Raw genomic sequence first — 11,753 nt, forward strand, 5'->3', positions numbered from 1 at the left:
ACTGTGCACCTGATATAGAAACAGAGAAAATGGCTGTGACACCCCAAAAGGCTTATTTTCGAAAGAGATCGACTGCGATCTTCCGACACAAATTGGGAGATCACCGGCAATCTCTCAAAAGCGGCCAAATCGGTATAATCGAAACCCCCTTTTTTGACACCATCGCCGCTTTCCCATCGCTGAGCCAGCGAAAATACAATGGGATGTGTCGGTGGTGTAGCAAAAGCGGGACATGGGCGGGCATGGGCGTGGCTAACAGATGGCTGGCTTCAGCGCATAATGGAAAAAACAAACGCGGCATTAATGAGTATTTCGCCAGTTTACTTGGTCCTTTTATTTCAATGACCAAGCCTCAAAAGGGTGCCCCAACTGACCAGATGACCACCGGAGGAAATAGGGGATGACCTCTCCGTACTCCCCCAGTGGTCACCAAACTCCCTCCCAAACTAAAAAAATAAAAATAAAAACCTTTTTTGCAGCCTCAAATGTCATACCCAGCTCCCTGGCCCAGATGCATCAACCATACGTAAAAAAAATCTAAAACGTTAAAGTCCTTAACGAATTTGAAAAAAACGAAGCATGCACCAAAAAAACAAGTCGCACGTGTTCGGTGCGGTATTGAAAAGTACAATGTATCAAAGATTCATAATCCCCGTTGGTAATCGGCCCCTAAAGCATGCGCAGAGCTGCGAAGCGTTATGCTGGCTGCTCTGCGCATGCCACAAATGTCCAAAACAGCAACAACAAAAAACACAAACACGTAGCTCCCCGCTTCCCCCTGCATCAATACAAAAATAAACATACATCAAAAAAGGATCTGGAGGGGGCAAAGGCGCTCATCAGAAGCGTCCAGTATGGACGGCCTTGCCCCCCCCCCCCCCCGAGGTCGCTGCTGCTCCCCGCTTCTGCTCATATAAATTAAAAAATTAAAACAAAACTAAAAAGTTTAGCAGCCCCGGTCCCCCTCCCTTCCTGTCTCTCTCTGTACTCCTTCTCCCATAGCTCCGCCTCCCGGCATCCTCCACCCCCGTGCCCCACACCCCTGAGCTCCTCGCCACCGCTCCCCCCTCTACCGATACCCCCTCTGTCTTACCGGCCCGCACAGCGCCTCACACCTCTGTGTGAAGGCGCTGCACGAGATGGAACAGCTGATCGGTGATCACTGCTGCCTCCTCCGACGTCTCTCTGTTCTTCCTGGGCCCGCCCTCCTCTGACGTAAGTTACCTACGTAGATAACTAATGTCAGAGGAGGGCGGGCCCAGGAAGAACAGAGAGACGTCAGAGGAGGCAGCAGTGATCGCAGATCAGCTGTTCTTGCCCGTGCAGCGCCTTCACACAGAGGTGAGAGGCGCTGCGTGGGCCGGTAAGGCAGACGGGGGGGGGGGGGGTTCCGGTGGAGAGAGGAGCGGCGGCGACGAGCTCAGGGGGGCGGGGCACAGGGGCAGAGGATGCTGGGAGGCGGAGCTATGGGAGAAGGAGTACAGAGAGAGACAGGAAGGGAGGGGGACCGGGGCTGCTAAAATTTTTAGTTTTGTTTTAATTTTTTATTTTATACGAGCGGAAGCAGGGAGCAGCGGCGATCTCAGGGGGGGGGGGGCAAGGTTGTCCATACAGGACGCTCCTGACAAGCGCCCTTGCCCCCTCCCAGTCCTTTTTTGATTTTTTTTTTGTTTCATTTGAATTGTATGCAGAGGGAAGTGAGGAGCCACATGTTTGTGTTGTTTATTTTTTTTTTCAACATGCCAGCTTGGAATTTTAAGGTGCAGGGGGAAGCGGGGAGATGACAGCTCAGGCCTTTATGTCTGCTCTGACCATACGTTTAATATGTCGCGGTAAATGATTCGGTGTAATCGTCGGTATTGTTAGTGCATCCCGAATCGCCCACATTACAATGGTAGTTACTCTTTTGTATTCCGTTTTCGTTAGCTGCTTGCTTCGTCAGAAGCGCTGCGTAACCCTAGTAGCGCTTTAGAAATGTTAAGTAGTAGTAGTAGTAAAAAGGCCTTTAATGCATGCAACGGTTAGGAATTTCCTTCCTTAAAGGGTTGTTAGAGGGTCATTAAGGTTTAGTGTATCTGGCCCTCTGACAGCAGTATGCAGGTCCCTGGAACAGTTTTTGTTGGTTGCAGTGGACTTCAGGCAGGCAGACCCAGGCCCATCCTCCCCTACCTGTTACCCCAGTTGCAAAGGACTTAAATATAAATCAATATATGCATCTAGCTTCGCCTACATCAGTATACAACTATGGAATTCACTTCCAACTACCATAAAAACAATGACTGCCTTCCGGAAACTACTAAAGACCAACCTATTCAAAAAGACCTATCATAATGATACTTCATAAATGACCTGACTTCAAAACTCTACCAGAACAAGATAATATTGAACTCTTTATACTGTGTACATTAATTACTTGCCACTAAATGATCTTTCTTACACTGGTTATGTACTGTTTATACACTTACTTTTATTTATCTTATTACTGTTGGTACCCTAAACCTTATAATACCTTGTATTTCTCATTCCGTAAATGGCGATTGCCACTACGGCTTTATGTAAGCCACATTGAGCCTGCAAAGACATGGGAAAATGTGGGATACAAATGCAACAAATGCATAAATAAATAACAAAGAGCCATTTGTCAACGTCCTTAATATGTCCTTTCAGCAGGCAGGACAAGGCGGGAACACAGGTTCTCAGGATAGGATCTGTTGGCGTTTCAACAGGACATCCTGTAACCTGCCTAACTGTAAGTTCAGACACATGTGTTCAAAATGTGGGGCCACTCACTCAGTAGCCCCAGATAAGTATCCTCCAAAGCAGTAGCCATTCCCAACCCTGGTTCCATAGTATTTTTTTTCATTTATTTGTTTTTTGTACCCCACATTATTCAAAACATGTTTGGTTCAATGCGGCTTACATTGTAACATTAAATATTATAACAATAAACATTACATAATATAACATTAGAACAATAAGCAGTGAAACCATAAAACAGGGTGAAGCTTAACATTTAGACTTGGGTTAGCATTGTAGCATTAGTTGACATTGGAGAAGATATGGGCAATTTTGTGAAGAATGGCTAGTGGGATAGGTCAAAATAGAAATTTTAGGAATGTGGGTAGTGCCTGGTGAGCTCCCATCCTGATGAGGGTGTTTGTAGTGTTCAATGGAAGATTTGTATGGTGTAACTTGATATTATGGTTTACTGGAGAAGGATACTATGTGGGAAGTGGGGATGGGGAAAGAGCAGAAGAGCAATGGGATGGGTGGAGATGGCTAACCTGGAATCTTCTGTTACTTTGGGGTATATGTGTGTGGGTGGAGGGGGGAGAGAAGCGTTTGGGCTGATTGTATATGTGGTAGACCACCTCTGTCAAAATCTATTGATGAATATATACTTGATCACTTGCTATGACCTTTTTTTCCCCAAAGAACAGACATGTGGCACGTGGGCTGGGTAGTCCTGGTCGAGGTTGGGTGCCTAGGACTTGGTACTGTTTTTCTATGCCTTCATCCCTTCCATAGGATAGTATTTTTCAATGCCTTTAGGTACCTGTCACAAAATGCCTAGCACCTGCCTAGAATTAACCTTACGGTCACCTGGAGGGTTTATCCCCAAAACATCTCAGGCTTGCCTACACATGTGCACATGCTCTATACTAGCACCTTCCACTCACCAACTAGGCCCCACTTGCCTCTGGGTGAGTCTCCAACTCTCAGGTTATTCCCCGGTAATTTCTAGGACACTGAAACAACACTCTGGGGGTCCCAAAGTTCCTATAAAGCACTCACAGACCCAAAATACAAACCAGGATTCTTAGTCAGTCCAGAACAACAAAGCTAATAAACTAACAGGGTTTATTGTCACAGAATTTGAACAGTGAACCATATAAAACAACAGTTTTATGCAAATGTTTGAAGATGGAAGGATACAATCTGGATAATTTTGGAACATATTTATTAAGAATAGGTGCTGCTACCAATGCGGCAGCTGATGGGCTCTTACCCGTGATGATCAAGAGAATAGGCAAATAGAAGTCAGAAGCATATAAGTCATATGTGAGAAATGTGCTCCCTGACTTCCCCTAGGCCTCTTGCTAATGTAACCTGTTTGTGTTCTGTTACAGGGGTTTTCTTTGGGGTGAAAACCATGTGGATTGTTGGACACTTTTTGACAAATGGGCAGCCCGCCGAGCCGAGGCAAGACCTTATGACCCTTACCTTGGTCTGCCCCCCAACAGTATAAGAGTGTACTTGATGGGGGCTTGGGGAATGATATGGGTTCACTTTATCCCATTACTGTGAAGTAGATCAGCCAAGATGCCCCCCCCCCCCCCCGAGTGCCATTATCATACATCTTGGTGGTAACAACATTGGAGCCTGGTCTTTCGAAAGCTAATCAAGAAATGTATTAAGTTATGTCCAATAAAAAAAGTATCATCTTATTTTCTTTTCCATGTTTTATTTTGTTTGATTTCTATTGATAACCTTAAGAGTGGACTAACATGGCTACCACACTCCTCTACTTTAGAGTTGATAAAACCAAATGAGTAGCACTGAGAGATCTATAATACCAGCTGTCAAGGGGGGCAATCAGTTTATATGAGAGTGAAATATAAGATCATGTCAACTGTGTCTTGGTCTGTCAGTTCAATGAACAGAGTGGGTCTGAGTGTGGTGAGAAGTGGAAAAAGTGGTTTGATTTTTTTACTATTAGGGGTAGACCCTGTTACCTACCCCTATTAGTTTTTTTTTTACTCCTGACGCAGCCTGAGGGTGAAACGTGGCCATGTTGGGTAACTGTTTTAATAAACCACTTCTCCTTTTTTATTCACTGTTTTCTGTGGTTTTTATGTGATCTGCTTTTATCTTGTTGATTTCTCAGTGGGTAGATTAGCGCCTTTTGTTTTTGTGACCTGTATTTGTTACATATATTGCCTAGTTAAATGCTTAACAATAAAATGTTCATTTTAAAATCTCTGCTGGTCAAAGTTTAGGAGTACTCAGTTGAAATTTGTTTGAGTAAAGGAGCACTTGGCTTAAAGAAGTTGGGAAATGTGCTGAAAATAGCTGTATGCAAACACATATATGTTCTGAGATAATTTTCAAAGCGAGAACATGTACATATTATTGCTTTGCATATTCACAAACAAAAAAATATATATAGTTGCTTTAATGGAAGCACACTGCTATAAAATTGCCCCATAACATCTCTTTCTGCTATATTTTCTATACTGAAGTGACGTCTGCATAAAAGTTTTGTCACTTTTGCATGTAAAGAAGTACAGGAAACATTTGTTACTTTTACTTTCACTGAAGTAATAATTTCACCAATTTTTACTACTTTGACTCACATCTGATACTTGCAGTTAAAAGTAAAAATAAAAAGTGGATTCAAGATGTAAATGATGATTCCTTGGTAAGCCAAATGAAACAGCAAAACCTCGAACAGGATTTTGCTATTGTAAACCTTGCCACACAAACAGTGGATCATCTCAAGTTTTGCTGTTCACTGAATACAGCCTATGAGAGCAGTGAAGTTGCCTGTGTTTGTTGAATTAGTTACTGGTCTCCAGTTAAACTGAACAGTGATAGGTTGGGTCACTATGAAGCGGAGTTGAAACTGAAACTGGTTGCAATTCTTGGTGATCAGATATATGTCTCTATCACAACAGACTGCTAGTCATCCCATAGAAAATTTTACATTAGAGTGACTGACCACTGGACTGGATGGTCTTTAGAGAGGAAGTCTGTTTGTCTGGCCTTAAGACTGAAGGGTTCCCATACATTTTGTATTCTTACATCAATTCTCAAAGATATTCAAACAGTTTGCCACCAGACAAAAAACTGTTAGAACAACAAAGTACAATGATTCAAACTTTTTGAAAGCCTTCTCTGTACACAGCATGACAATGATAATGCAAATTAACGTGAAGATGCAAATGATGAGTTATACAGCACTACTCCTAATACAGATGATAATGACCATGATGGTGATGAAGCATTCTTTCCTATAGGGAAGTCAAGTGTTTCAGACAAAGTGGTGTTCCTAGGTTGGCTGCCACCTGGGGTGGATTGCCGTTGCACCCCCTCCTGGCTCATCTCCCCCCTAGCAAATCACCCCCCCCATGAATCACGACACCTCCCCCCCCCTCATGGTGCATCACCTCCACCCCCAGTGCATCGCTCTTACCTCCTGTGGGTGCAGGGAGCAGTCCTGCAGCTTTCGGTCTGCCAGTTTGCTGCCCTGGAACAGGAAGTAACATCAGAGGAAACAGGGAACCGGTGGAGCCAACAGCCAGGCAGCTACTCCCTGCACCCACTTGCAGCATGCACCCGGGGAAGATCGCCCTCACCGCTCTGCCCTTGGTACGCCACTGAGACAGAGATTCCCATCAGAAACATCCGCAGACCCAGTCAGTAGAATTGCAGCCTGTCTGATTTGAAGGAATTTTTTTATCAAACTGACTCCCCTGTTTACTAAGCTGTGCTAGCGACTGCCAGTGTGCTAAGGCCAACACAACTCATTCACTTTGAACATATGTGCTAATGCTGACACAGCCCATTCAGTGTAGTTGTTCAACACATTTTTAGCTGTGCTGGATTAATGACTCACAAGCACACTTGCAAGAGTGGCAGTTATTTCCAAAATGTAGTTTTACTAAAAATAAAGTGGATTGAATTGTATAGCAATAAACCTATTGGGATAAAACATTAATAATAGTTGCATTCCTTGTAGTTGCAGTACTTTTACTTTTTACTAAAAAGTATTATATCAGGCAATAACTTTCCTATCTTCACTTAAGTAATTTTTTTAAATGTATTCACTATACTTTTTACTTTTACTTAAGTATTAAAATATTCATTTCTTTTTTACTTATACTTAAGCACTTTGACCAAACTGCCTCTGCATGGTGGTGCATGGATCTTTTATTCTAGTTACTAAGAAATTATTCTAAACCTTTCTTATTTTGTAAAGAATATGAGGTTATGGAGCTCATTTTCAAAACAGAAAAACATCCCAAAATTGGCACAAAGCGGTATTTGGACTTTTTCCCCTCCAAACTTCCAAATTGATATTTTTGAAATCCATTTTTAAGAAGTTTTTCTATGCAGTTCATTTGCAGTGCATCCAGATCACAAGGGGGTGTGTTTTGGGCGTTAGAGGCTGGATTTGGGCATTCCTAACACTTGGACATTTTTCTGCCATAATAGAACAAAGAAAAAATGTCCAGGGCTAAAACCTAGATATTTTGGGCTAGATCTGTTTGAATAATGACTAACAAAAATGTGCCCCAAATGACTCCCCCTTACTCCCCCAGTGGTCAGTGACCCCTCCCACCCCCCAAAGATGTAAAAGAAACAGTACTTTCCAGTCTGTAGGACAGTTTCAGATGTTATGACCAGTTTTATTTGAGCAGCAAGCAGGTCCCTGGAGTAGCTCAGTGATCAGAGCAGTGTAGAGAAAGGGGCCCAGGCCCATAACCCACTCTTACTGTTACACATGTGGTATAAAGTGTAAGCCTTCCAAAACCTACCAGAAACCTACTGTACCTACATATAAATGATACTTGCAGGCATAAGGGCTATTGTAATGGTGTACAATTGGGTACAATTGGGATGTAGGATGAGAAACCTTTCTTAGTAGAATGGCAACACAGACATCCCAGCAGAGTTGTGGGGCACCCTAGGGGACACTGAAGGGGGTAATAGTGAGATGTATACCTGGGACCTTTTATGTGATGTTTTCAGCAAAACAGCCAAAGTCGGATTTAGATGCCATATTGAAAATGCTCCTCCATGTATCTTTGATTAGTACACAAATTTTTATTCAACAGCAGTATGTATTTAATTAGAGTATCCTTACTTGCATGTAGAGGGGCATTTTGGAAAGAAATGTCTAAGTCAGAATTTGGACATCCAAAGACATCCAAATTCTGAAGCGGGAAGGAGGTTATTTTCGAAAAAGATGGATGTCCATCTTTTGTGTTCAAAAATACCATGGACGTCCTGCGATTTGGATGTTTTGCGATTTGGACGTCTTTAATTTTTGGCCATTTTTGAAAAAAAGACGTCCAAGTCTAAAACGTCTAAAGGCAAGCCATTAGGATGTGGGAGGAGCCAGAAGTTTTAGTAGACTGGTCCCTCTGACATACCAGGACAGCAATCGGGCACCCTAGGGGGCACTGCAGTAGACTTCATAAAATGCTCCCAGGTACACAGCTCCCTTACCTTGTATGCTGAGCTCCCCCCCCCAAAACCCACTACCCCCAACTGTACACCACTACCATAGCCCTTACTGGTGAAGGGAGCAGCTATATGTGGGTACAGTGGGTTTCTGGTGGGTTTTGGAGGGCTCACAGTTTCCTGCACGTGTAACAGGTAGTGGGGGGGATGGGCCTGGGTCCACCTGTCTGAAGTGCACTAAACTACTCCAGGGACCTGCATGCTGCTGTCATGGACCTGAGTATGACATCTGAGGCTGGCATAGAGACTGGCAAGTAATGTTCTTCAACACACTTTTTGGGGGTGGGAGGGGGTTAGTGACCACTGGGGGAGTAAGGGGAGGTCATCCCTGATTCCTTCCAGTGGTCATCTGGTCATTTGGGGCACCTTTTTATGCCTTATTCGTAATAAAAATAGGTCTAGCTCAAAACGTCTTAGTGCTGGACATTTTTGCTTTGTTCCATTATGGCTCAAAGACGTCCAAGTCTTAGGAACGCCCAAGTCCTGCCTTGAACATGCCCCCAATACACTGCCTTGAGATTTGGACGCCTTTCTGACGGACTTCTGAGAAAGACGTCCAAACTGCGGTTTCCATTATACCGATTTGGACTTTTCTGTGAGATGGATGTCCAAATGCCAATTTATGTCACTTTTTGGATGTCCATCTCTTTTGAAAATGAGCCTGTTAATGATCTAAGGGTTCTTTTTCTAAGTTGCGGCAAGCACTAGTGCATGCTTACCACAGCTTAAAAGGGCCTGCCATGGGACGTGCTGAGGTGTCCTGTAGTAAAATTCCAATGTGCACCAGCAAACCAGGCACTAAAAAAAATCTCACAATTTATCTAGGAGAGGGCATTCTGGGAGTGGAGGTGGAGAATGGCTGTGACAGCACAAATTACTTAGTTTAGGCACATTACCTTGCTCTATTTGATTACGATAGGATTAGAGTGTCAGCCCTTACCGCCTATAAAATGGGTGGAGGTAAGAGCTCGAATGCTAATTTTTGTTATTGACCATGTATTAATGGCAACATTATCGCATGGCCATTAATTGAGAAAATGGAAAATTGGCCTTAGTGTGTAGGAAAAACCCACGTAAGGGTGCGCAATGGCCACTTTTTACCGCAACTTAGTAAAAAGACATCCTAATGAATTATTTCCATAAAAGTGTTTGCCAATGACAGTTCAGTGCAATGAAGTACAGTTCATTGATAAGAACTTCTGTTAAAAGGACGTTACGACCAAAATGAAAATGTGGAATTTATCATGATTATTACATTTTTATTATATTAAATCTAACTCATAAATCATAAGGGCAGTGTCAAATGTGGATATTTGTGACAAAATGACTGGTTTTATTTATTTTTGTTTATTCACTCACTTGATATGCCACCTTTTGGTCAAAAGAACAGTAAGGCAGTTCACAGATAAATAGAAAATAGAGAGAAGAGAAGTTGGAGTAATAGAGCAGTGACATGCACCAGAGGTCCCAGCAAGCCTCTTGGAAATCTTGAGTGAAAAGATAAGTTTTAAGGTTTTGACTTTAAATGTGAGTAGAGAGTTTCTCATCTCAAAGCAGTAGGCAGAGCATTCCAGAAATGTGGAAAAACAAAACATTGGGTGGAAGATGGAGGAAGCACCAGTTCATTAAGGAACTGTGAAGGAAGCAGACAAGTAGAGTGCAGAGGAACCAAAAGAACATTTAGGAGCATTTTTACTGAAGCTTAGCATGTGCTAACGGACATTAGTACACACTAAATGCTACAAGCCCTATTTTATACCTATGGGCCACATTGCACTTAGCGTATGCTGTCGTTTATTAGCATGTTAGCCCTTTTAGTAAAAGGGCCCCTTAAATAGGGAGACCTGAGAAAAAAAAGTTTTGTGACCAGTAGTAAAATCTTGAAACAGACACAAAAAATGATTGGAAGCCAATGAAGAGCAATAAACAATGGGGTAACTTGATTATATTTGCTTGCTTCAACAGGAAGTTTAGATGCAATATTTTGGACCACTTGTAGATGATGAAGGGAAGCAAATTCAGTAGGTGAGTCAGTTAAGAAGAAGGGCAGAGGCTAGGGAGCAAAGATCAGGAAGGCTAAAAACAAGATTTCAGGGCATCTAGTTGCCTCAGGGCAAAAATGCAGGTTTAAAGCAGAGAAACAAGTCAAAGGGATATGGTCATTTCCATAAATGCTACTACTACTACTACTTAACATTTCTAGAGCGCTACAAGGGTTACGCAGCGCTGTACAGATTAAGAAAAGGACAGTCCCTGCTCCAAGGAGCTTACAATCTAATGGTGTGCCTTTTTTTTTTTTGTACCTCTGCAATATGCTTGAAAATAAGCATAGCTTTTTATAGGTTGGTTTGATATTTGCTTATACATGGTTTCTGTTGTGCAGATTAACTTGTAATGTGAATTACACAAGATGTGAGCTATCCACATTAAAGTATAAGGTACTCAGACTTATTTAACTCTGTTCGATGAAACTACATCAATGCATTTATTTTTAAATACTGCAGCTAAACTGACAACATTCCGACTGTTTTCTCTCATACCAAAGGCCTATCCATTTCAGTTCTTAGTGTTTCTGAATGACAAAAAGAAATCTCTTGAGGGCTTTTAAAATGGGAGATTTCCCATATTTTTTGGTATGGCCCTAAGGGGCATGTTTACTAAAGTATGGTAAGTTTTTGCCTTTAATTATGTTATGTGTAAAACTGAAAGCACAGTAAATGCACCGCCTTTGCAGTAAATGCAGGGCATGCCCAGAATCTGTCCAGCATTTATCACACTGGGCACACAGGTACTGCACAGCACCAGCACTCATGCTATATGCCACTGCAAAAGGAAAAATAATTGTACAAACCTGTGGTGGCACACTCTGCCTTCCAAACACATTCCCATCTGATCCGGCCTCTGATGTCACATTCCCCTTATCATCCAGCCCACAATGTCTTATTCTTCTCCCAATCCAGCCCCTGATGACAGATCTCCCTATTGATCTTGTCCCCGATGTCATATCCCCTCTCAATCCAGCCCCTGATGACAAAGCCCCTTCTCAATCCTGTCATAAATGTCACATTCCTCTCTCCATCCAGCTACTGATGTCGTAATCTTCTTCCAGGCATGTTAGACCCCCCCCCCCCCCCCATATTCCTCCCAATCCAATCCCTCTTCCATCTGAACCACCCCAGGTACATCACACTCAAAAGTCAAAGCTAGCCACTGACACAACAGGCCTACCTCAAAAGCCCTCCCCTACCCCACCCCAACCCCCGACTCCTCCCTCCCAGACCTACCTGAGGGTCTGAAGTGGTCAGATTGCCTGAATCTAAAATGACAGCTCCGTACTCTTCCACTAGGGGGCGGAGGCGCCATTTTGAATTCAGGCGTCAACCAGGTGGCAGAAAAGAGGGATTGCTGCTGCCCATAACTGCTTATCTGACCTCTACAGTCCCCCCATCTAGGTACTGGTGGAGAACCGGTGGAGGACTTTGAGAGTATATTTGTTATTTTGG

This window comes from Microcaecilia unicolor, chromosome 1, assembly GCF_901765095.1.
Source record: "Microcaecilia unicolor chromosome 1, aMicUni1.1, whole genome shotgun sequence".
Classification (NCBI taxonomy): Eukaryota; Metazoa; Chordata; class Amphibia; order Gymnophiona; family Siphonopidae; genus Microcaecilia; species Microcaecilia unicolor.